Source organism: Carassius carassius, chromosome 31 (genome assembly GCF_963082965.1).
Source record: "Carassius carassius chromosome 31, fCarCar2.1, whole genome shotgun sequence".
Taxonomy (NCBI): Eukaryota; Metazoa; Chordata; class Actinopteri; order Cypriniformes; family Cyprinidae; genus Carassius; species Carassius carassius.
Window position 1 is genome coordinate 29,035,057 of NC_081785.1, and position 23,070 is coordinate 29,058,126.

General features: G+C 38.6%; 1 long non-coding RNA gene across 1 annotated transcript in view; it reads left to right on the plus strand.

The window, feature by feature from the left end:
- The first annotated feature begins 1,204 nt into the window (after nucleotides 1-1,204).
- The window catches only part of LOC132112147 (uncharacterized), a 34,741-nt gene continuing 12,875 nt past the window's right edge, over nucleotides 1,205-23,070 (plus strand). The window contains exons 1-2 of the long non-coding RNA XR_009424903.1: nucleotides 1,205-1,341; nucleotides 1,493-1,632. This is a non-coding gene — a long non-coding RNA (uncharacterized LOC132112147). The remainder of the gene's footprint in view (nucleotides 1,342-1,492; nucleotides 1,633-23,070) is intronic.

Consider the following 23,070-nt stretch of genomic DNA (forward strand, 5'->3'; position numbering starts at 1 on the left):
TTGACTTGTTCTTTTTAAAAATGCTACCACTGGGTACATTTTTCTGTATTTGCTATGCAACTTATCAATGCACCTCTGTTGTTCACAGCCTGCAAGTGACCGCAGCACAACATGTCCTTATGCAAGCTTTTGCATGAACATGCACATTGATAAAAAGTTGCACAGCAAATACAGAAAATTGTTGAACGGACACAGCGCTTTTATAGAAGAAAAAAAAACAATACAACTGCAATGAGTTTGTGGAATAAGGTTTTTTACATTTATTTGTTCTAGCCAACTCACTGGAAGTACTTGTTATGGATAATAACCAAATTAAAACTTGAAATTAAAATGAGACTCTGGTTATAAATGTATCCCTTCACATTGCCTATATTAACTATTTCATACATCTTTATGTCCTACAATCCAAACAACCCATTTAAATCTAGTTTTCTAATATAGATTTTTACCTGTGCATGTTTTTCTGATTTACAGTCCTACATCAGATATAAAAAAGGCACTGGCATCGGTTTTGGTTCAGTCATTAACCTGTTTGAAAGACTCCTCAAGCAGTGGCAATGTGAGTGGGTTTTTTTATGTCATTGAGATTTATTTGGGTTTTCATGATCCTCAAACTGATTCAGTTTGATTTTTAAGGTTGCAATCCACTTCGATTTTTTAATTTAAACTTTACTTGGTTTACTGGAGTCAGCCGAGGGCTCTACCAGGCCCCCTTCTGTTTTTGCTTGATTTCCAGTGTAGATCTCCTGTTTCTGGTGAATCCTCACCAAAGAATACACACTAGGGTTAGTACATGTGAAAATTATTTTCCCGCAGGTCCTTTAAAAAGTTTTAAATAAATAATTGGGAATTTGAGGCCTTAAATTTGAAAAATTATTTGAAGCAAAACATCCATATTTCAGTTTCTGACAACTTTTTTTCTTTTTTTTTTTTTACAGAATGAACATGCATATCAGATGAACATGCGTCAGAGTTTAATGAATGGTTTAAAAACAATTATCAGCCAGATAGAGACCTACAAAGGGCCAAGTGGATTAGGGACAACAATTGGACCATCGATCAGATACTCGAAGAGTTCCATCACTTAATGACCAAAGGCATGGTAGGTATAGGGAAATATGATCTTACATATGAGGAAACATTGTTTATAATGTTTTATTAGTGTGCCACATTAAATTGTTTTTAAAAACGTTTTATAGATTGCACGGGACTTTCTTGTCCTACATGGGGATGCTGCATCAAAGTTGTTTGAAACTTGGCTACCCATTTATGCTGACAAGATCCTGTACCTGGCAAGACAGGAGGGGAAGCTGACATTGCCCCTGGATGGATTAACACCAGGTAATATATTCTTGTCATCAGATCTTGTAAATGCAGGGAATGCAATGGATTATGCAGGCTTTTTATGCAATTATATGCAATGAAATTGCAGGTATTGTGAAATCACAGGTATGCTATTTCACATCGTATTGACACCTATGTCTTCCTACAGATGGTGTTGGGGAACTCGCCCTGAGGCAGTTGCCAGCCTTGCTTCTACCTACAATTTACAAAGTTGGCTGTGGCCAAAGTGTGAAAGTAGTTCGCCTCACCATACAGGAATGCAGCTTGGCCTTCATCAACCATAAGCCTGTAAGTCCTCAAGCACATCTAAAGGGGAAACTTTATTCATTTTATCAACATATCTGAGCTCAAGACTGCACGCACACATGCATATCCAGGTTTGTTCTACTATACTTTTGGGGACAGGCATCAAATATAGCCTGACAGTATTAGCTGTTCTACAAGCTTACAACTCGTTGGTCACTATCAAAGCATCCTAGAACACCTCAGCAGTGCCACAGGCTGATTAGGACCAGAAGCTCTCGATCGCCCAGATCGTAGTTGCGCTCTGCTGCATTGAGTTTACGAGAAATAAAGGAGCAGGGATACATTTTAGCTGGATTACCATGACGTTGTGACAGGATGGCACCCACGTCTGTGTTAGAAGCATCCACTTCCACAATAAACTCTCTCTCGGGATCTGGGTGATGGAGAATGGGTGATGTGGTGAATCTCTTCTTTAAACTTTCAAACGCCGTAGTGCATTCCGAAGACCAGTGAAAACGTCTTCCTCCTCCTTGGAGTAAAGAAGTGAGAGGAGCCACAATCATGCTGAAATTTCGAATAAATCAGCGGTAAAAATTGGCGAAGCCCAAGAAGCACTGTAGCTCTTTCACTGACGTGGGTTGAGGCCAGTTGAACACCGCTTGTACGTTGTTGTCATCCATCACCACTCCGTCTGCGCTGATGATGTAACCCAAGAACGAGATCCGAGTCTGATGAAACTCGCATTTCTGTATCTTCGCATACAACTGGTGCTCGATAAAGCGCTTGAGAACAGCTCGCACATCCTGAACGTGCGTTTCAAGGTTGTCTGAATAAATCAGGATGTCGTCAATGTATACAATTACACTCCGATTGAGCAGGTACCTGAAGATCTTGTTGACAAACGCTTGAAAAACTGAAGGACTGTTTGAAAGGCCGAACGGCATGACCCGATATTGATAATGACCGGAGGTTGTAGAAAACGGTGTCTTCCACTCATCACCCTCCCGAATACGAATAAGGTTGTAAGCATTTCATAGTTCAAGCTTGGTGAAATATCGGGCCGTGCGGATCATTTCAAGGGCAGCTAGGACCAGAGGCAGTGGATAGCAGCATTTGACGGTTATCTCATTGAGACCCTGATAATCTATGCACGGTCGGAGACCCCCATTCTACTTTTTGACAAAAAAAAAAAACTGGCAGAAGCAGGAGATGTTGAAGGGGTTATGAAGCCTTTAGCAAGCTGTTCTTCTATATACGAATTCATGGCCTCGCTCTCTGGCTGAGATAGGGGTATACACGACCGCGTGGCGGCATGGTTCCTGGCAGGAGCTCAATAGCACATCGACAGCACGATGTGGAGGTAAATGTGAAGCTTCACGCTCGCTGAATGCTTGGGCAAGGTCATGGTAAACAGCGGGGATTTCCTGTAGATTAACGTCCATGGAGGGGCTGGCATTCAATCCAGGACCCTGGACAGCGGGTATGCATTTATTGAGCTCGAAGGGAAGTCCACCAGAAGCGATTGGAGACTAGCTGAGTGGTGGCCGTGATACCTGGATGCCCCGCGCTGGGAGTGCAATGAACCCATTGGAGGACACGGTCGCGGAGCTCGGGAGGAACAAAGAGATTTGAGATACTCCAGATTTCTGTGGTCCGTAAGCACAGTGAAAGGATGACATGCCCCCTCCAGCCAATGCCTCCACTCTTCAAAGGCGGCCTTCATCGCCAGAAGCTCTCGATCGCCCACATCTTAGTTGCGCTCTGCTGCATTGAGTTTATGAGAATTAAAGGCGCAGGGATACATTTTAGCTGGATTACCATGACGTTGTGACAGGATGGCACCCACGCTGTGTTAGAAGCATCCACTTCCACAATAAACTCTCTCTCGGGATCTGGGTGATGGAGAATGGGTGATGTGGTGAATCTCTTCTTTAAACTTTCAAACGCCTTAGTGCATTCCAAAGACCAGCAGAAACGTCTTCCTCCTCCTTTTACACTCCGATTGAGCAGGTCTCTGAAGATCTCGTTGACAAACGCTTGAAAAACTGAAGGACTGTTGGAAAGGCCGAACAGCATGACTCGATATTGATAATGGCCGGAGGTTGTAGAAAACGCCGTCTTCCACTCATCACCCTCCCGAATACGAATAAGGTTGAAAGTATTTCGTAGGTCAAGCTTGGTGAAATATCGGGCCGTGCAGAGCATTTCAAGGGCAGCTGGGACCAGAGGCAGCGGATAGCGTTATTTGACGGTTATCTCATTGAGATCCCGATAGTCTATGCACGGTCGGAGACCCCCATCCTTCTTTTTGACAAAAAAAAAACTGGCAGAAGCAGGAGATGTTGAAGGGGTAATGAAGCCTTTAGCAAGCTGTTCTTCTATATACGAATTCATGGCCTCGGTCTCTGGCTGAGATAGGGGGTATAAATGACCGCGTGGTGGCATGGTTCCTGCCAGGAGCTCAATAGCACAGTCGACAGCACGATGTGGAGGTAAATGTGAAGCTTCATGCTCACTGAATGCTTGGGCAAGGTCATGGTAAACAGCGGGGATTTCCTGTAGATAAACGTCCACGGAGGGGCTGGCACTCAATTCAGGACCCTGGACAGCGGGTATGCATTTATTCAGACAAGACGAAGACCACTGGATAATCTTCCTCTCCAACCAGGAAATTTGCGGGTTGTGTCTCTCCAGCCAAGGAAACCCCAGAATCATAGGATGAAGTGATGAATGAATAGTGTAAAACTGGATGGTCTCCCTATGTTGTGAGCCGATGCTGAGGGTGAGAGGTGGTGTGATGTACTGACGCTCCCCTGTCCCCAGGGGGCGACCTTCCAATGCTGTCACTGTCACAGAGGGTTCACAGGAACGGAGAGAAATTTGATGAGTTTTTTCAAAGGTTGAGTCAATAAAATTTCCAGCAGCTCCCGAGTCTATAAAAGCCCTCGATTTTACCACCTGCCCATTAATAATTAACGAAATACACACAGTGAGAGATTTAGAAGAGAGTGAACGTGAACTCACCGCAACGGGGTTACGAGAAGTGGATTTCACCAGGCAGGAAGCCCTGAAATGACCAGCCTGACCACGGTATATGCATAAATGATTGCGCCTTCTCCTCTCATGTTCCGCCATGGAGAGATGGGTGTATCCGATCTGCATGGGCTCGGGCTCTGAGGTGCATACCGGGTTGAATCTCTGGTCCTGACTGGAGTGCGGCGAGCCCGGATGAGATGATCGAGCCGGATGGTAAGTTCCATGATCTGACTGAGGGTCTTTCTGTCATCATGACAAGCAAGTTCTCCCTGCAGCTCCGCATTCAAACCCTTCCAATACAATAGTTTGAGAGAATCTTCCACCCAGCCGGTCTGAGCGGCGAGCGTACGGAAGGAGAGAGTGTAATCCGCTGCAGTGGAATTCCCTTGACGCAGGGCGAGCAACAGTTCCCCTGGATCCTTTCCTCCAGCTGGGTGCTCAAACACTTCCCTGAATAGGGTGACAAAAGCATCATACTGTAAGTAATAGACGTGAGCTGACCTCCTGACCACAGTGCCGTTGCCCACTCCAGCGCTTTTCCCGTAAGCAGGGTGCAAATGAGAAAGATGCGACCCTCATCGGTGCGATGTTCTGGAGCCGCCTGGCTTAGAGCTCGCACAGCAACAAAAATCCCTTGCAAGTGGAGGGTGAACCGTCATATTTTTTGGGTAGGGATAATCTTGGATTATTTGAGATCGTACTCACGACTGGCAGCGGAGGAACAGGTACAGTGGGGGCTGGGGCCTGACTAGCAGCTGCAATCTGCGGGGTTAGTGCCTGAACAGGCCTGACAAGTTCCTCCTTGAGCAAAGTTAGTTTAACCAGCTGCCGCTGATGTGAAGCGAGCACCGCAGCCTGGGATGAAACCTCATTGGCGAGGTGATGAAACTCTGCTGGATCTTGAGTTGGTGAAGTTTTCTGTGATGAAACGGCGGAGTCAGTTAGATCCATCTGCAGCAGTTTATTAATACAGGTAATTAAACAGAGAACAGCAGACATAAACTCAGGCTGGCATTAAAAAAGGGAACTCAAGCAGACGTTCGTAGAGAACTCCGATAGTATAATCAATCAGGTTTCAGAGTCCAGAGATAATACGGAGAATAGCAGTACAGACCAGGGGTAAATCAAAACTTCACAAAATAACAAAGGGGAGAGCAGTCCATATAAAGGGGAGAAGACAAGGTGCAGGTGATAATACTAAAGGTAATCAAGATAACTAAGCAGGGTTAGATGGGGATGATTGCGGAGAGGGACACTGGGAAATGCAGTCCTAATATTCAGGAGAGAGGGGTCTGATGCCGCCAGAGGAGGGCGTAGCAGACCGTTCCATGACAGGTAGTCTATTGCAGTTTATTTTCTTATTGTACTGTAATGTGTTAGACTTAATCTGGCTTATGGGTTAATTATATCTAGTTTATTATGTAGTTGAATCAACCCAGAATTGTAATTAATTTGACCAAGCATTTGGGTACACTATTTAACAAAAAATGTAGTTAAATCAGCCTACAATTGTATTTAATTTTACCCAGCGTTTGGGTAGAATATTTAACTCATCCGTTGGGTTAAAAATGATCAACCCATCTTGCTGGGTCAAATTAACTACTGTTGGTCTGGGGCAATATTGATCCAGCGGTTGGGTATAAAACAACCCAAGTTGGGTTATTTTTAACCCATCATTTTTCTGTGTGTACAAGTTTAACTTTTTGAATGGAATTAGTGAAATAAACCAACTTTTTGATGATATTCTAATTATATGACCATATATATATACATATGATGTGCGAATCAGGTTCAAACCTAACAGATGGGCTCTATCACACTGACTGGGTAATCGGCCAGTCACAGTAGTATGGAGGCACTGCTTTCTGTCATGTGATTTTTTACTTCGCCCTTCCTTCCTCCCTTACATTCACATGATGCAGCTCAAGTAGGCCTGAAGAGATGCTGTCTTGTGTTACTTTATAAAGATTAGTATTAAAACATAAATAAATAAAATATTTTACCTCATATTTCCTAATATTCTCAGCATCATTTGTGTCTACAACATCTGATGACGTGTGCTAAAAAAGCTGCAGTTAAGATTTTAGCATTTTGAAATATTTACAATGAATAAATTAATAATATTTAATTATTCATTTTACCCATATGTTGAGTCGATTTTCATTTTCCTAAAAATGCTAGTTTATGTTATTGGATTGGACTCAAACTTACTGACATGTTACAATTGTGGAGTTCCTTGTCAAAAATAACCAGCCTACAAAAAATTGGTTCTAAATGTCTTGTTATTGCCAAATAGTGGATTCATGGGCCTATTTTTATTAACTTTATTATTATTATTATTATTATTATTATTATTATTATTATTATTATTATTCAATTGATCATAGGCCTCATTGATCAGAGATTATGATGCTTAGATTTTGAGTAAATAATTCCAAAATTACTCAGAGCTAATGCTTTTTTTTCACACAAAAACTGAGGTGCATGAGCTCAGATCAATGAGGCAAATGATCAGTCGCTTCCAAAAAGAAATACAAAACCTATGCTAACAAAGAAAACAAGTAAATAAAAAGATTGAATCAAAGATTTGGTGATAAATTAACATAATGAGAGATTTACATTAGTTTTTTTTTTTTTTTTTTTTTTTTTTGTAGGCTAGACAAAAAATTTGCCAACACCACCAAATTAGGAAAAAAAGTTTTCAGCACAACACAAGGGCTAAAATCTTGACAAAGTGTTTTTAACATTAATACTAAATTACATGTATTAAAAAAAACAAATGAACATTAAAATTCCTGCACCACTGCATCGACTGTCAGGATGCTTAAAAGCCTCCAAATTCGCTATTCCTACCAGTCTGTTTGTGTAGAGCTCGCTTAGCGTGTGTGAGCGGGGGACCTCATCAGAGCTGTGATCACACACACAGGACGCTCCCCCCTCATCTCTTTACTCCCTATCTTTATCGCCTCGGCCCGTCTTCCTCTTCCTCCTCCTGGCCCTCTGCCCGCTCCGCCGCTAACCCCCATGTTCGCAAATCACTGCTTCGCATGTCAGCAGGTAAATTGTTTTGTCCTCCCGTTCCCCGCTTTCATTACCCTGTGTAAATTAAGCGATACGTCGTCCACCGGCGCGAGTCGCAGCACCTTGTGCCGCCACGCCAAAATCATGAGATTTGGCATAATAAATGAAGACAAACTATTGTAGGCACTGCTCCTTCTCCTCGCTGACTCGCTTTCATTATTCGCTTAACTCGCCGGAGAAAATGACTTAACCCTGACCTGAGCATTACGTACCATATTCACTCCAGATAAAAGCCTTTTTACAGCGGGCCCCCCACAATTTATATTCCGCCAAGGAGGCCGCTTCTCTCTGTCACTTTTCCAATCTCGGGCCCCCTCAACACACGTCATTAAACTTGTCGTACCTTCCTGTATTTGTCCATCAGTCCTTTCCTTTAACATAAAAGGTGGCAGCATTATTCTGGGCTTTGATGTCGCCCACTCATTTTTTCCCCCGCCACGGGATGTTTGATTGGAAGAAATATAGCTTGAGAGCCGACTCTATCTCCTCTCCGCTCTGCTGCTGGAATCGGACGCTTGATGAAATAGTGTTCCTTTAGCAAGAATAATAAAAACAGACTTCTGCATTACAGGCCCAGAGCCCACAGGAGCGAGAAAGCCTCAATCTCCGCTCGGCCCTGACGGATTTTTATAGTCATACGGGCAGATAAATGGAAAGCGGCGAGCCACGTAGGCGGTGAGAGTGGAGGAGATGCGATGCAGTTGTGCTGGTGCAGATGGTTGGGATTCCACGCTGTTCATCTGTGCTTTTAAATAATATGAGAGCATCAGTTACAGTGGGTGGAGAAAGCAGTGTTTTACAACTCACTGGAAAAACATGTCTGTGGCAACTTTTATGCAAAATGATATTACATCAAATCTTGCATTTTCAAAGTAAAATGTCCAGTGAGTGGTGCTAAAAGCGTGTTGAGTTTTATCTTAAACTGATAAACATGGATCTGGCAATGTTTTTATTATGGTGGTTATGGTGAAGATCCTGGCAGATCAGAAATGACACATTTAATGAGAAAAAGTAGATGCTGCATTGCGTTTGAAAATAACGTAGCACTTACACTAAACTCGACCTTAAATCAATAGTGGCAACATAGGCAAACATGAGATAAAACTCTTATGCTTAAGCAATTATTTCATTTTATCTTGCTTCTACAAGTTTTGGAGCTCTTTTATTGTGACTTTTGTTTGACAGAACTTCACATCACAAGTGCACTGCTGTACCGGGTGCACTACTGAGCAAGTTTACAATGCCGGAAAATCCACACATATGGAGCTGGTTATGTGATACACTGAAAATGTCAAAATGTATGAGTTTACAGATCATGCACTATGATAAACGTGGGTTGAGATCATAACATAGTCGTGTGCAAGGGTGCATGCAAAAAGTAGCCTTTATTAATTAATATTCTTCCCCATAATCTTGATTTGTGTGAAAAGGATTAAAGCTTGTTGGCGTTTAACTGCTTCTAGTGTTTATTTCACCTGTAAACTGCAGTGACAGTAATCTTTGTTTGTTGTCAGATGTAGGTAGAGGTATGTTTTTCCACTGAGCCTGTGTTGGTAGTTTCAGTGTTTAAATGAGACCGTATGGCACATGTGTAATGCTAAATTAATGAATCCAGATTCACACCATTATTCTCAGGCTCACACACAATCTGAACCTGTAGTATAGGGTTATTTTTGCATGTTTAAATTTTTGCAGAAATCTATCCACCTTTTTTTGTTGTAAAAATCGGCGGGCATTTGTAAATTCTATGGGTCTGGCTTCCGGTCTTGTCTGCGTTCACTCCGCCCAGCTATTTTTAGCTGAACAAAACTTTGCTTTGCTGCTTGACATTGAATGTTGGTGTGTATATCATATTATTTGAATGTTTTATCATAATTAAGGGCACACTGGTTTGTAGTGCAAACCGTTTTACCCTTTACTGCACGTTGTTATTCTCCTCGTTATTTACCTATAGCCTTATATTACCTAATGAACCAGAAGTCCCACCCATAGCATTACTTCCATGTTGAAGAAAAAGGTGGATAAATATTTATATATGTATAGTTTTTTTTAAACAAACAGCAATATATTCAAAGCATGTGTTTTCAATAAAGATAAAGAATTATTTGAATGTTGTCAATAAACAAATGACTTGTGTAATTTAAATTTACACATAATTTAGTATAATATTTACTCTATGTTTCACAAACAACACATTCTCATCTGTGAAATGTTATCTTATTTGATCTGGAATTTAAAGCGATTCTGCACAGAGTTGAGAGAGATTTTCAAACACGAATGCGACTGATGAGCAGCGTCTGAATGCCTCCTTTTCAAGATGGTGGATTTGTTGACGTGTCTGGAGCAGTCAAATGGGCTTTCTGCGTTATATACATTACTAAACTTAATTACTAATCAGAATGAATATTAAAATGAAGGAATGTTGATTACTTCTGTCCAAAATGTGGCCTACATGCAACTAAAATTATATTCATCTTCTTCCAAATTTAACCAATAATTTTCTGATGTAGTCATTGAAGCCAATCAACTTTCAGAATCACATGAGTGTCATAAAGCCTGTCTGTATTTGAGTCAACAGGTGAAGAGAAGCTTTAAAATTTGGCCAAAATATGGATGAAAATCAATAAAGCATCTCAGGACTGAATGACATGTATGTAAATCTGATACAGTAAGGGAGTGGAGGATGGATTTCATCTTCATCCAGTTTTCCACAGTTGTCTTAATTATGTCATTCTGTTCACCTGTTTTAATTAATTATATTGTTAGTCCCAGTGTTTAAATTCCCTTAGTTCCTTCTAGAGCCAATCAAGTGTGCTCTCCACCTTCACCTTCCCCAGCTCCACCCGTACAGACATGCTATGGGTTATTTTACTTGCCATTTGTGCAGCAGAAGTATGTCTTAAATACTTACAGCACCATATCGGCTTAAGTATTGGCAAAAGCAAGTTTCTGTTCTTGCTTGTAGCAGCAGCAGCAATAATCTACAAATACGACAATAACCATCATCAGCAGCAATTGAGCAGCAGCAGCGTAGTAGATCAATTCCGCCAAAAAGTTTTCCCCCTTTTCACTTTATTAACTAAAACATTAGTTGAAAAGTAAAAAAAAAAAAAAAACGGCTTTCATTGGGATCACAAGAAACAAATTCAGTCAAGGGTGATGAAACTTATTGCTAGTGTTTGTCTGGCTGCGATTTACACAAAGAAGAAGAAAATAGCAGCTTCATTCTTTACATATGAAAGTTTTACAAGGTCATTGTAAAAGTCAGGTGGCCACACAATACCTGCATACAAATCCGCTTCCTTGTTCTACGAGTTGCAGCACGGCGGCTCTTAAAGCGATCATTATTACCATACAAATAGACAGATCTATTTAACAACTACCTTTTTATCACAGAGCACTTATTCTTTAGTGTTGCTCTCTGAAAGGCATTGAAATGCAGCCGCCGAGCGTCTTGCGCTTGATAAAGGCCGGGAGCAATAGATGGAGCATGGCTGACATCTTCTTAAGAGATGATAGGAGAGCCAAATCAAACAGGAATGAGCAGTCACTCTCACAGCAGATAGGCGTTTCATTTCTGCCGGGCTGTGCTGGCATCCCCAGTGACTTCCTGCCCGTGGAAGATAGCTCCCTTGGACTTCATCCATTATTCCAGCCGTTACGCTCTCTAGTGCTGCACAGCGCTCCTGTTTTTGTTCTGGCGCGAGTAGTATTTCCCCTGCTTTGATGTCAATCTTGGAATTTGCTCCAGCTTTCATTATCGATAGCCTTTTTCCCTGCATGTGTGTGTGGAAGTCAATTATGTTTTTAAACACAATTAATTGTGAATTAATGAGCGGAGTCGTGGATTTCAAAACAATGGATCTTTGGTTCCAGCTAAATGTTTCTAACCCTGTGCAATTCGTGTTTTAAACTCTTTCCTATGTGCAAACTTTGACAAAAACTGCAAAAAGTCTCTCACTGTATCAAATTTTTTATGCAAAACTTTTAATTATCAAACCTGTTTCACACTCAATCACCTCATGTCTTCTGTCTCTGATTAATATTTTAGAGTTATTTTATCCAGTCAAAGCTCTTTTAGTGTAATTGTACAAACTTCCTGCTTCAGTTGGAGCTCCTGGTGTCAAATCTTGTCTGATTGTGATCAAGTAAAGGTCAGAATAAGGTCAGTAATATCTCCAGATGAACTCTTACTGGACTGAAGCACCTCAGCTTTACTTGATTCTCCATCAATCATGTTTTAGAGTCTCAAATCTGATCCTCAGGATCTTTTGAGGAGCGTTTGTTTCCAGAAGCTTTACTTTCACTGTTCCTCAGCTGAGGAATGATCTTCACAAGCCTCCAGAACATCTCACATCTTTTTGTCCCAATTATCATTGGATTGCATTGCACTATATTGTTATGAGCTCATGAAGACGAAGATTAACTGTAGGAAATTGACATTAATAACAAAAATACTGGGGACAGGAATGAAACACATGCCAACATAAATGAGAACCGACCAGACAAGATTTGGTTTTTAAATGAAGGAGCAAACTGTGTATGTGCAGACTAGGCCTTATAAGTGTGAACCAAACAAAGGAACTAATGAGGTAACAAACAAGACAACAGGTGGACAGAATGAACTAATTAGAACACAGGGAAACATCTGGGGTCATGCATGTAACCATGGTTCCCCGAGAGGGAACAAGACAATTCCCCCAATAACCGAATGCGTACACTCCTCGCTCATGCACAAAATGCATCAATCATGCATGTCATAAGGTCCTCAAATGGAAACTGAAATGTTTTGCAGATTGTTTCCTACACGTACACAAAAAACTGCTCCTGAAGACAAAAGAAGCTAATGACATGCATTACAGGTGCCCTCTTACACTTCCGGGCGCTCCACTAATGACATTATGCCAATGATTTGCAGTGTTTTCACACCTGCTTCAGACACTGGTCACACTAATGGCACTCCTCATAGTGTTCACTAGAGGACGCAGTGTGGATTTCCCTTGAAGGGGAACAGGTCAAGCCAACAATACGAGACATAAATGTTGCATATATGTTTGGATCATTTTAAAATATTATTCCTAAGATCATTACAATTGTTGCTTGCCAGAATTCCATGAGCAGAGAACAGGAGTGCCAGAGTCTAGATATCAGAGTTACAGATTTTAGTATAGTATCGGAGAAATCTTTTAGGATTTGTGAAATTTGTTTCAGACAGCCAAATCGTTTCCAAAAAAAACATACAGTGTGTGCCCGGCTGTAGGACAATTTAAACATGACATGAAAATATGAAATATTAATGGTTGTACATATTACTAAGAGTATCATCTCATTTCCGTCTGCTAGAACCACAGACGAATGCTGATAACTCCAGAAATGAACGCTTTGAAACAAGTGTTCCCATGAGAGGTGTCATGAATAGCAAAATAAATGAAAATGAATCAGAATCCAGACAATATGATGCAGAGAAATCGGCAGGATAGAACAAAGAGTGAATTTTAAGTGTCTTGAGACACATTTGCTGAAACTTTATGTCTTGAGGGGGGCCGTTTTTAAACTGTTAATTGTTAGCGCTGAAAGAGACCGTTTTCAGATACATTTGGTTATGAATCACTTGTTCCGAGTGCTCGTCCCTCAGTATTTTAAGTCAGGCATGTCCCTTGATGTTCCAGATCTCCTGAACAATGAGGGCCCCGGACCCCGTGTGTCCCGCAGGCTTTGGTGAGCGCAGGCTTGAGGGTCGGGTACTGGGGGAACTGCGGTGCGCTGCTAAATGTGGAGGGGACAGATAAGGGCTCAGCTGCGCTGTGAGGCCTTTTCCCAGGAGCCCGAAAGGAAAAATTGGCAAATATTAAGAAGATGAGACCGATTAAATGTGCTTTGTGCTCTTGTTCTTGTTAACCATGCTGTTTTTCTTTTTTTTTTTTTTTTTCTCTGGTTTCAGTTGCGCTATTTTTTGTCTTTAAAAATGTTTTTCCTTTCTGGGGGTGGAAATTTTATTATTAAATATTATTATTAAATATTTAATATTTTGGATTAGATTTTATTTTTATATTCCGTTTTAATAAAAACAAACAAAAAATTATTGTATGTTTTTCCAGATTTTTAAGTATGTCTACATTGTTTTTTATTATGTTTCAGTTATCTTAGTAATGTAACAAACAAAAATGTTGCCTTGTCAATTAGATTAAATAATATATATATATATATATATATATATATATATATATATATATATATATATATATTAGGGGTGTAACGGTACACAAAAATCACGGATCGGTACGTACCTCGGTTTTAAAGTCACGGTTCGGTTCATTTTCGGTACAGTAAGGGAAAGAAACGCAAACATTAAACTGCAGGTTGTTTATTACTATACACTTTTTTTTTTTAATACTTTTTAATAAAATATATATCAAATAAAAAAAAAGAATAAGAAATAAAATACTGCTGCAAAGTTCTCCACTAAATAAAATACTCTCAGTCTCAAAACAATATCATATAATAAAATATAATGAAAAATATAAATAAATAACTATGATTACAGTGCAGCATTACCAATCCCAGCTTGTAGGCCTGCTTCACCAGAACCGTGCCAGACGCGGCGCTGGCGCGCTGCTGCTGCTGTAGGTGACATAGAGGGAGACCGCCGACAGACCAGGCTCTTGTCTTCATGACAACAATATCTATACTTCATGTTGAGCATAAATATAAAGCCTACTGATAAAGGACACCGTCAACAGTATTGACGACAAAATAGACTATGTTTGACAGGTGCAATATTTGAAAATTGATAATTATTAATTTATTTTTTAAATTACATTTATATCTGAATTTATGTCAACCTATAGACTTTCAAACATCAAAGTGTCATGAATTAATATGTATTTGTGTACAAAATGACATATAAACATATTTGCCTATTCTATTTTGCCTGGAAACGCTTCCAACACGCTTGCCTGTCGCGTGAAAAATAGGCGTCGGTTCTATTTCTAGCATGCACGCGTTTTCCGCGAGATGCGCGTCTCACGCAGGCAGTCTGCAAGCTCTAACCTGTTAACATGGGAGCCGAATTAAAAACGGACACGCAACGCATCCAATGTGTCACCGGCCTTAGAATCAGCTGCAGGGCGGGATTTGCGCTGAACGGGGAGACTTCCGCCACTTAATACGTTCGTTTGGAAAAACGAAAATGTACTTATGTTCTGCGCACAAAATATTGCATTCCGTCATTCGGTACACACGTGCACCGTACCGAAAGTCCTGCACCGAAACGGTCCGGTACGAATACACGTACCGTTACACCCCTAATATATACATATATATATATATATATATATATATATATATATATATATATATATATATATATATATATATATATATATATATATGGTTTCAGTTTTATTTAACGATAATAACACAGTGGAGGCTTCTGCTTTCACTATATATTAAAAGTGGCAATACTTAAGATATATAAGGTTAACATAAAAATAAAACAAAAACATGAAAGTTTGACGCTTTTGTAATATATACTGACTTTCAGTTCATCTGTAGAGTTTTATAATTTTATTTAAAAATGATAGTTTATCCCAGTATAGCTTTTTTTTTTCTTTTTTATTTGAGGTTTAGCCATTGTTCAGTCAAACAGAAAGTTACGTCATTGCTTGAGTCAGAAGTTGACTTATCAGATATTTAAAATAATCACTGATCAGTCACTGATTTCTAATACTGAGATTCTTCAGAAGGATCTGCAGACTGCAGTTGCTAAACAGAGAGCAACAGTACAAGTTTCACACATTTTACTATTCATCACTAATAAATAAATGTTGTTAATCATATTTAAATTTGTTTATGACATCATTAGGATTTCTGAATGAGCTGATTTTTCAGGTTAGTGACAATAGTGGTCTGACTCTGAACAGGGTTGCAGTAGAAAATCGAGCATGTTTTGATAGAACATCAAAGGCTTTTCAGTCTGTTCCATGATATGAATAAGCAAACGCATATAATCAGTAAAGTTCTTTTGAATAAGTGGTGATGTTCTTGCTTCTGTGTTTTTGTTAAGATCATTGCTGCTGCATTTACAACAAGCTAACGGGGATTTAATCTGAGTTGTGCATTACAATAATCAATTCTTGTAACAAATGCATGTACAAGTGCTTTGGTTTCACCTTGAGATGAAAAAGGCGTAAGTTTCACAATGTCTCTTACAAGAATGTGCATGCGTTTTGTTTATTTTATTTTTTTAAATAAACTGTAAAACATTTTTCTTAATAAAAAGCCTAAAATGATTGGCATCACTGTAAAAAAATTATAAATTATATTTAGATTAGAAAACACTATTCACTACTATCAAGTTGCTTATAAGCATATGTAAAACTAGCAAACTGGCTGTTTATTAATACATATAAAGCACATATTAATGCATGACTATATTGTTGATCCCTTAACCCTACCCAGTACCTAAACATAACTACTACAACATGTACCTTACGGCAAATTAGGAGTTTATTGAGGAAAAACTCAGTTAATGTGTTTCCTAATCTGATATATTAACCATTATCTATACTTAATGTAATATGGAAAGGACCTACAACCGAACCTTGCAGAACACCACAAGTCACTTTAAAGGAAAAGTATCTGCCACATGCATAAATGCAGTTGTTTTGATGTTTGATGCAGCTTTGAAGTTTTGGAGCTTAAATATTACATATATTTTTGGAAATGGGAAATGATTCAGAACAGGCTTAAACCTGTGTCCTCAGATGACGCACTGTGCTTGAATGCTAAGTACTATGTATGCAGTACAAATAATCTAAATAAGAACCATCCTATCATTTCACATTGTATCTGTGCAGTTATATTAATTTAAAAATGTCCCCACCAAAATAAACACCAAGCTACAACCTTAACGTTAACCTATTGACAGCAGAAAGGTAAAAAAATGAGCTGATGCTCTGAAAATAAGCTCTGCTTCTTATGCTTTGGAGACACAAAAAGCTGAAATCTTTTTTGGTTATGCAGTAGGAAGAAAATAATTTAATTCTGTAATATTCTCTTGACTTGTCACCTTAAGTAACCAGTCCTGCAATATAAGTTTGGCAGCTGCTGTTAAATAGGGTGACATTTAAAATGATCTAGTGGCTAGCCTTAATCTTGTCGTAAGTATTCAGCATGTCCTTATCATAAAGTGATTCACATAGGCCATAATTCACTTATTAACTTGGTATTAAACATGAATGATTATGCAGCAGGAGATATTCATTGTTACTTGTTGCCTTTAGGCAACAATCAACTCGCATAAAAAAAGACATATGATTCCACATCATTTATGAGGAAATGAAGTTCAGTTCAATTAAAATAATTAATAAGAAATGCTTTAGTATTGCATGTTGATCTGTGCCTAAGGGCTCGTATCTTTCTCTCTCTGTGTGATACAACTATCAATAAAAGTTGGCAAAAATCAAATTAAAAAGATTTTTACAGAATTTAGCATTTCTCAGTTATACCGTAGTATTTGCATCCTTGCACGGCATTATGTCCACATCATCAATTGAAGCATTTAGTTAACATGTAGAAACATTAAATCAAACTTACTCTATATTAAAATGTTCCTCAACTTGTTGTGAATTATTAGTTAGTGCATGTTATTCCAAAGAAAAAAATAATCTTATAAAAAATCTTTAATCATAATCTGTTGTCAAACAACTTTACTTTTCAGCTGACATCACCAATCCCTCTTATTTTTGAACCATTCATTAATTTCAATAATAAATGCAAACAATACTTCAGTCTACCTATGATTATTTAAGAAACAAAATAAATTAATTTATACATACTTAAATATGTACATACATTCATACATGTGTACAGTACATGCCTAAATAAATAAATATTGTCAGCTGCATTATGTTCATAACTGTATACTGATGGTTATGTTGGTTTACTCATGCAACATTATACAGGATTATGTTTTGTTAACTATATGCAATTTAATAAACATTAGTTTTTATAAAATAAATCAGTGTGACATACAGTATATTTACCTGTTACAAAAATTTCTAAAATTATTATAAAATTATAATTTTATGAAAAAAAAAAACTCAACTAACTCTTAATTTTGCAAGAAAAATAAATGTAAATTTTTTTTTTTGAGGTTCAATCCCATGAAAAGCATAATAATAATAATAATAATAATAATAATAATAATAATAATAATATTAATAATAAATCAATTTGATAAAATGCATACATGCAATACCTGTTTTAAATAAAAGTGTCTGCCACATGGATAAATGTAAATATTAATGTGTTTTTTTTTGGAAATGCCACCCTGTCAGTTTCAAATGATGTGTTGTTTTAAAGTGAGCGAGGCCTCTTCAGCTCTAGCCAATGATTGGCCGACAGGGGGCTTTACATCTTCAGCTTTAATTTGTACTGACCTGGCACGGCCCCTCAACCGTGCTTGTTTTCTTACTTTATGGTAAATCAATATGCTCTCTGACAGAAAACAGCTCCAGAGAAGAAATAAATGTGAACACTGTCGCGCTCTGTCAATCATTTCTCACTCGCGGTCCATATGCCTGATTGTTGCATGCTGGGATTGGGTGACTCAATCAATTGCTGACTTTATTATTTAAGATTTAGACTGGTTTAAATGCACTGCTGAGGAAATAAATCTTCACTGCAAAGATGTGTGTCATATGGCGGGATAGTCAGTGAGTTTTAAAAATATGGGGACCGGCTTCAACCTCGGGATGTAACAAACACACACTCACACACACACACACACACACACACACACACACACACACACACACACACATGCACCATGAGTCCAGATGTTATTTTGAATGGACCGGCGGCTGTACGGCACACCCATCAGACCTTCTTTAGTCAACCGGCGTGTGTGTGAAGCAGCTGTTGGCAGCTCCAGCTGGGCCGCACATCCTTGATTAGACCTGCTCTTGGCCTGATGGCGGCCGCACCACCTGGCTCTCAGTCTGCTTTCGCTGAGAGTCCTCACCTGTGGGTACATGCGCTGTCCTGCACCGGGAACAACCTTGCCCCTTACCTGCAGTATCTGGACATCTTCACCCTCAGAAAACTGACTGTGGATTGTCTTTGGGACAGTTCATGCATATAAGTTCAGTGAAAAAAACAAAAAAAACCTTTTAGCTTTATAAAGTCAGTCGGCCTGTTCCAAAATCTAGTGAGATGCCTGTGTAGAAAAGATTCTCCTGCCCAAGGTTTGCCTTCCTCCTAGGTTCCCTGTCTGTGTTCCTGTGGGTTACTATTATATTAAAGACTGTATGTTATTCATCTCCTGCGTTGTGTTCTTGATCTCCCGCCAATGAGTGTGACAGGTATTAGCAATATAAGTGTTATATTTTTGTTTACGTTATACATTTAGGGAATAATGTGAAAGTTACAGTGTATAGTATATAGTATATATATATAGTAAATTTGTTGTTTCTACTTGTTTTTTTTATTCTTTTTTTATTATTATTTGTCTTATTTTCTGTTTAAGATTTTTCAGTACATCAAGTTAAACTAAATGAAATGTTGCTTTTTTTCAGTAATGCATAACCAAATTAATAAATAAACCAAAAGTGTCATTTCATTTAGTTTTTAGGATTTTAATATTGCAATCAATAATCTAAGAACACAGTTGAACTGTCTGGACATCATGATATCAAAAGCAGACACACATTCGCTTTGATTAAACAGCCAACCAACAACAGATGAAATGCTGAAAAGGCATTTACATACAAAGTGAAATCAGGGTAATGAGTAAACCTTTGACTGGACTGATAACTTCAAGCATTAATGTCCTAAGTGTAAACACACTCATAAGAATGTACTGTAAGTAACCACTGCTGTGTGTTGAACTCCAGACTCTCAATTTAGTAATCTTCATTTGAAGAAGTAGGCAAAGAGTTTGGGAAGCCGCTCGCCTAAATTCGTTTCCCTGAATCCTTACAAATAATCCAATTAGCTGAGATGAGGGAGGCTGGAATAACCTTTTAATCAGAGCTATTGAAGAGGGCAGGCCTTTGGCTGTTATCAGCCTCAATCCCCTCCTTCATTTCTCTGTCCTCAGCCGCTGCCTTTGTTCTAGAATCGAGAATAATCCAGCGCTCGCTAGCTCTCTGCTGGCCAGTAATGTAGCCACACACTTGCTACTAGTCTCAAAACCGCAGGATTATATCCTAATGGTTAGATCCTGTTTAAGAAGGGGGGTTTACTTCTCAAAACGCGTGTAAACAATAGAGTGAGCGAGAGAGATTAGCTCACACATGCACGCTGGAGGACAGTCATCTACACAGAGCTCTTCAGATTTCCATTGTTAATACAGACTTAATTAAATGCTTAATTAAAGCATAACTCTGTGAAACCTAATTATAATGTTTGTCATCTCTAAAATAAGTTGCCACCACAAATGTGCATGACATGTGGGATGTGTTCTGAATCCTAATATAATATAACTCTCCCATAAAATTTCACCCTCCCATCATATTTGCTGAATGAAACCCAATAGTCATTTCTTATTAATTTTGTGGTGTCCAAAAATTGCGTATTTTGCATGAGCTTGTCACACTTTCACACTAAATATGATCAATTTGTATATCAGTTTTGCTTTTATATTCATTTTTGTGGTGAAGTCTCATATTTTCTATTAATCAGCAGAAAAACTGCCATAAACATGATACCTGTATAAGATTAGAGCATTTTTTTTTTAATTATCAGCCCATTATGTGACATTATGTGATGCCTAATCCTGATTTTAAGGTTATAATTATGGTCGTTGACAGAATAAAATGCTAAACTTTTACTGCCTCCAAGCAGCCACAGATTTGATGAAAAAGAAAAAAAAAAGTTTATTTAAAGTTTTTTTTTTTGTGACATTTTTTCCATTGCTTTACAGATTGTAAGTTATATGATATCTGTGATTACATCTGAAAATTTGACTATACTCTAAAAATGCTGGGTTGTTTCAATCCAATTTTGGGTCAAATATGGACTAACCCAACTGTTGGGTTAAATTTTGGGTTAAAACTTTTTACCCCAACAGTTCATTGAGTCCATATTTGACCCAAAATTGGGTTGAAACAACCAAGCATTTTTAGATGTACTTTTGTTATTTTGATAAATGCATTAAAGCTGTGTGTGTGTGTGTGTGTATAGGGTCAAATATATATAGATTGAAGGTTTCTTGAAGGTCTGGGCAAAAATCACAATAGTGACTCCTGCAAGTTGAATGAAAAATCTTTCAGTTAATAATGTATGGCATTAATTAGATGCTACTTAATGGAAACGGTTTCATATTGGCTCCGCGTCTCTCTAGGCACACTGCACCTTTAAACCAAATGAATACTTAATGTGTGCTTCCAATGAATTGTTTATACAATACCATCATCCCTTATAAAACTTAACACGGCTGCTCCAGTCCCGAGACACTCAAACACAATAAAGATTCAATTTCAGTTGATTTCTCTAGATACAGATGTCTCACTAATGTAGTTTGATACAATTGGACTCGTGTTGACTATTGCTCTGTTCCAGGGTGTTTACAGAAGACTAGCAGTAGGTTAAATGTTCTGGCATCCGAAACAAGCAAACAGCAATGCAGTTCTTTTGCACTCTTGATGTGTGATCAGGTTTCACTTTGGTGATAACAAATCTCACTATTCTGTGAGATTGAATGCTGTTTTACCTTTAGATGGGATGCCAGCAGTACTATAAAAACTGTTATAGGACAGTAATACACTGGCGGTCAGGAGTTTGGAATATATATATATATTTTTTTTGATGTTGGCTGCATTTATTTGATCAGCAATAGAGTAAAAAGCGTGAACTATTATTACAACTTAAAATAGCCGTTTGCTATATGAAAACATTGTAAGCTGTCATTTATTCCTGTGATTAAAGTTAAATATTCAGCATCAATACTCATCTAATTTTAAAGTCTAATAAAAAATGTAAAAAAAAAATCACATAATATATAAATATCTGTACTGTCACTATTGATCAATAGAATGTATCCTTGTTGAATAAAATTATTAATTTCTTTCTTCCTTTATTATTCTTTTTTTTAATTTCAATTCAAATGTTTGTGTTAAAGGGGTCATATGATATTGCTAAAAAGAACTTTATGTTGTGTATTTGGTGTAGTGTTAATTTTGTTAACGCAAACGACAACGTTTTTTTTTTTAATCAACAAGGTTTGTTCTACTAGGGCTTTAATTTCCCCTTCTGCGTATGACCCTTCAAACTCTGTCACCTGCTCTGCTATTTTTAACCAGTTTGAGCCTGTGACGCTGTCGTTCGTACAGGAGATTGTTGGTCATATGAAGCCCTCAGGTTCCCCAAATGATGCTGTCCCTGCGCAATTTTTTAAGGAGATCTTCCCTACTGTAGGTCCATATGTTACCTCAGTCATTAACAGTAGTCTGTTCTCAGGTGTGGTCCCTTTGAATTTTAAACATGCAGTGGTGCAGCCAGGGCTAGATCCTGCTATTTTTTCCAATTACAGGCCTATCTCTAAACTCCCTTTTTTTTCAAAAATCATTGAGAAAGTAGTTTACGGTCAATTAATGGTCTTTTTGGAACACCAAAATATTCTCGAGATTTTCCAATCTGGTTTTAAATCCCTGCATAGCACTGAAACAGCACTTTTAGGAGTTTTTAATGATATCTTGTTAGCTACAGACTCTGGTGATTCTGTGATTCTCGTGGTTTTAGATTTAACTGCTGCCTTCGACACAGTTGACCATGAGATCCTAATTTCTCGCCTGGACCAGTGGGTGGGTATTAGAGGTGTGGCATTGGATTGGTTCAGGTCGTACCTGGCTGATAGAACGTTTTGTGTTAGCCTCGGCGACTCTGTGTCATCCTCTGCTCCCCTCTCATGCGGGGTCCCACAGGGCTCAGTGCTTGGCCCTCTCCTCTTCTCTCTTTACCTACTCCCGCTTGGCTCCATAATTAGGAAGCATGGGATTCTATTCCACTGCTATGCGGACGACAGCCAAATTTATGTACCTCTTAAGAAAAATGACACCAGCTCTGTTACTGCATTACTGAAATGTCTGGATGACATCAAGGCCTGGATGTCTTTTAACTTTTTAAATTTTAATCATGATAAAACAGAGGTGATGGTTTTTAATGGATCCACTGGAACCCCCCTGCCAGATCTTGGTCCCCTAACACAGTACATGAAACCCACAATCACAAACCTGGGGGTGAAGATGGACCCCGATTTTAAACTTGAGAGCCAGATCAGGTCTGTCGTGAAATCAAGTTTCTTTCACCTGAGGCAGCTGGCCAAAATAAGACCAATTCTTTCCAGACAGCATTTTGAAA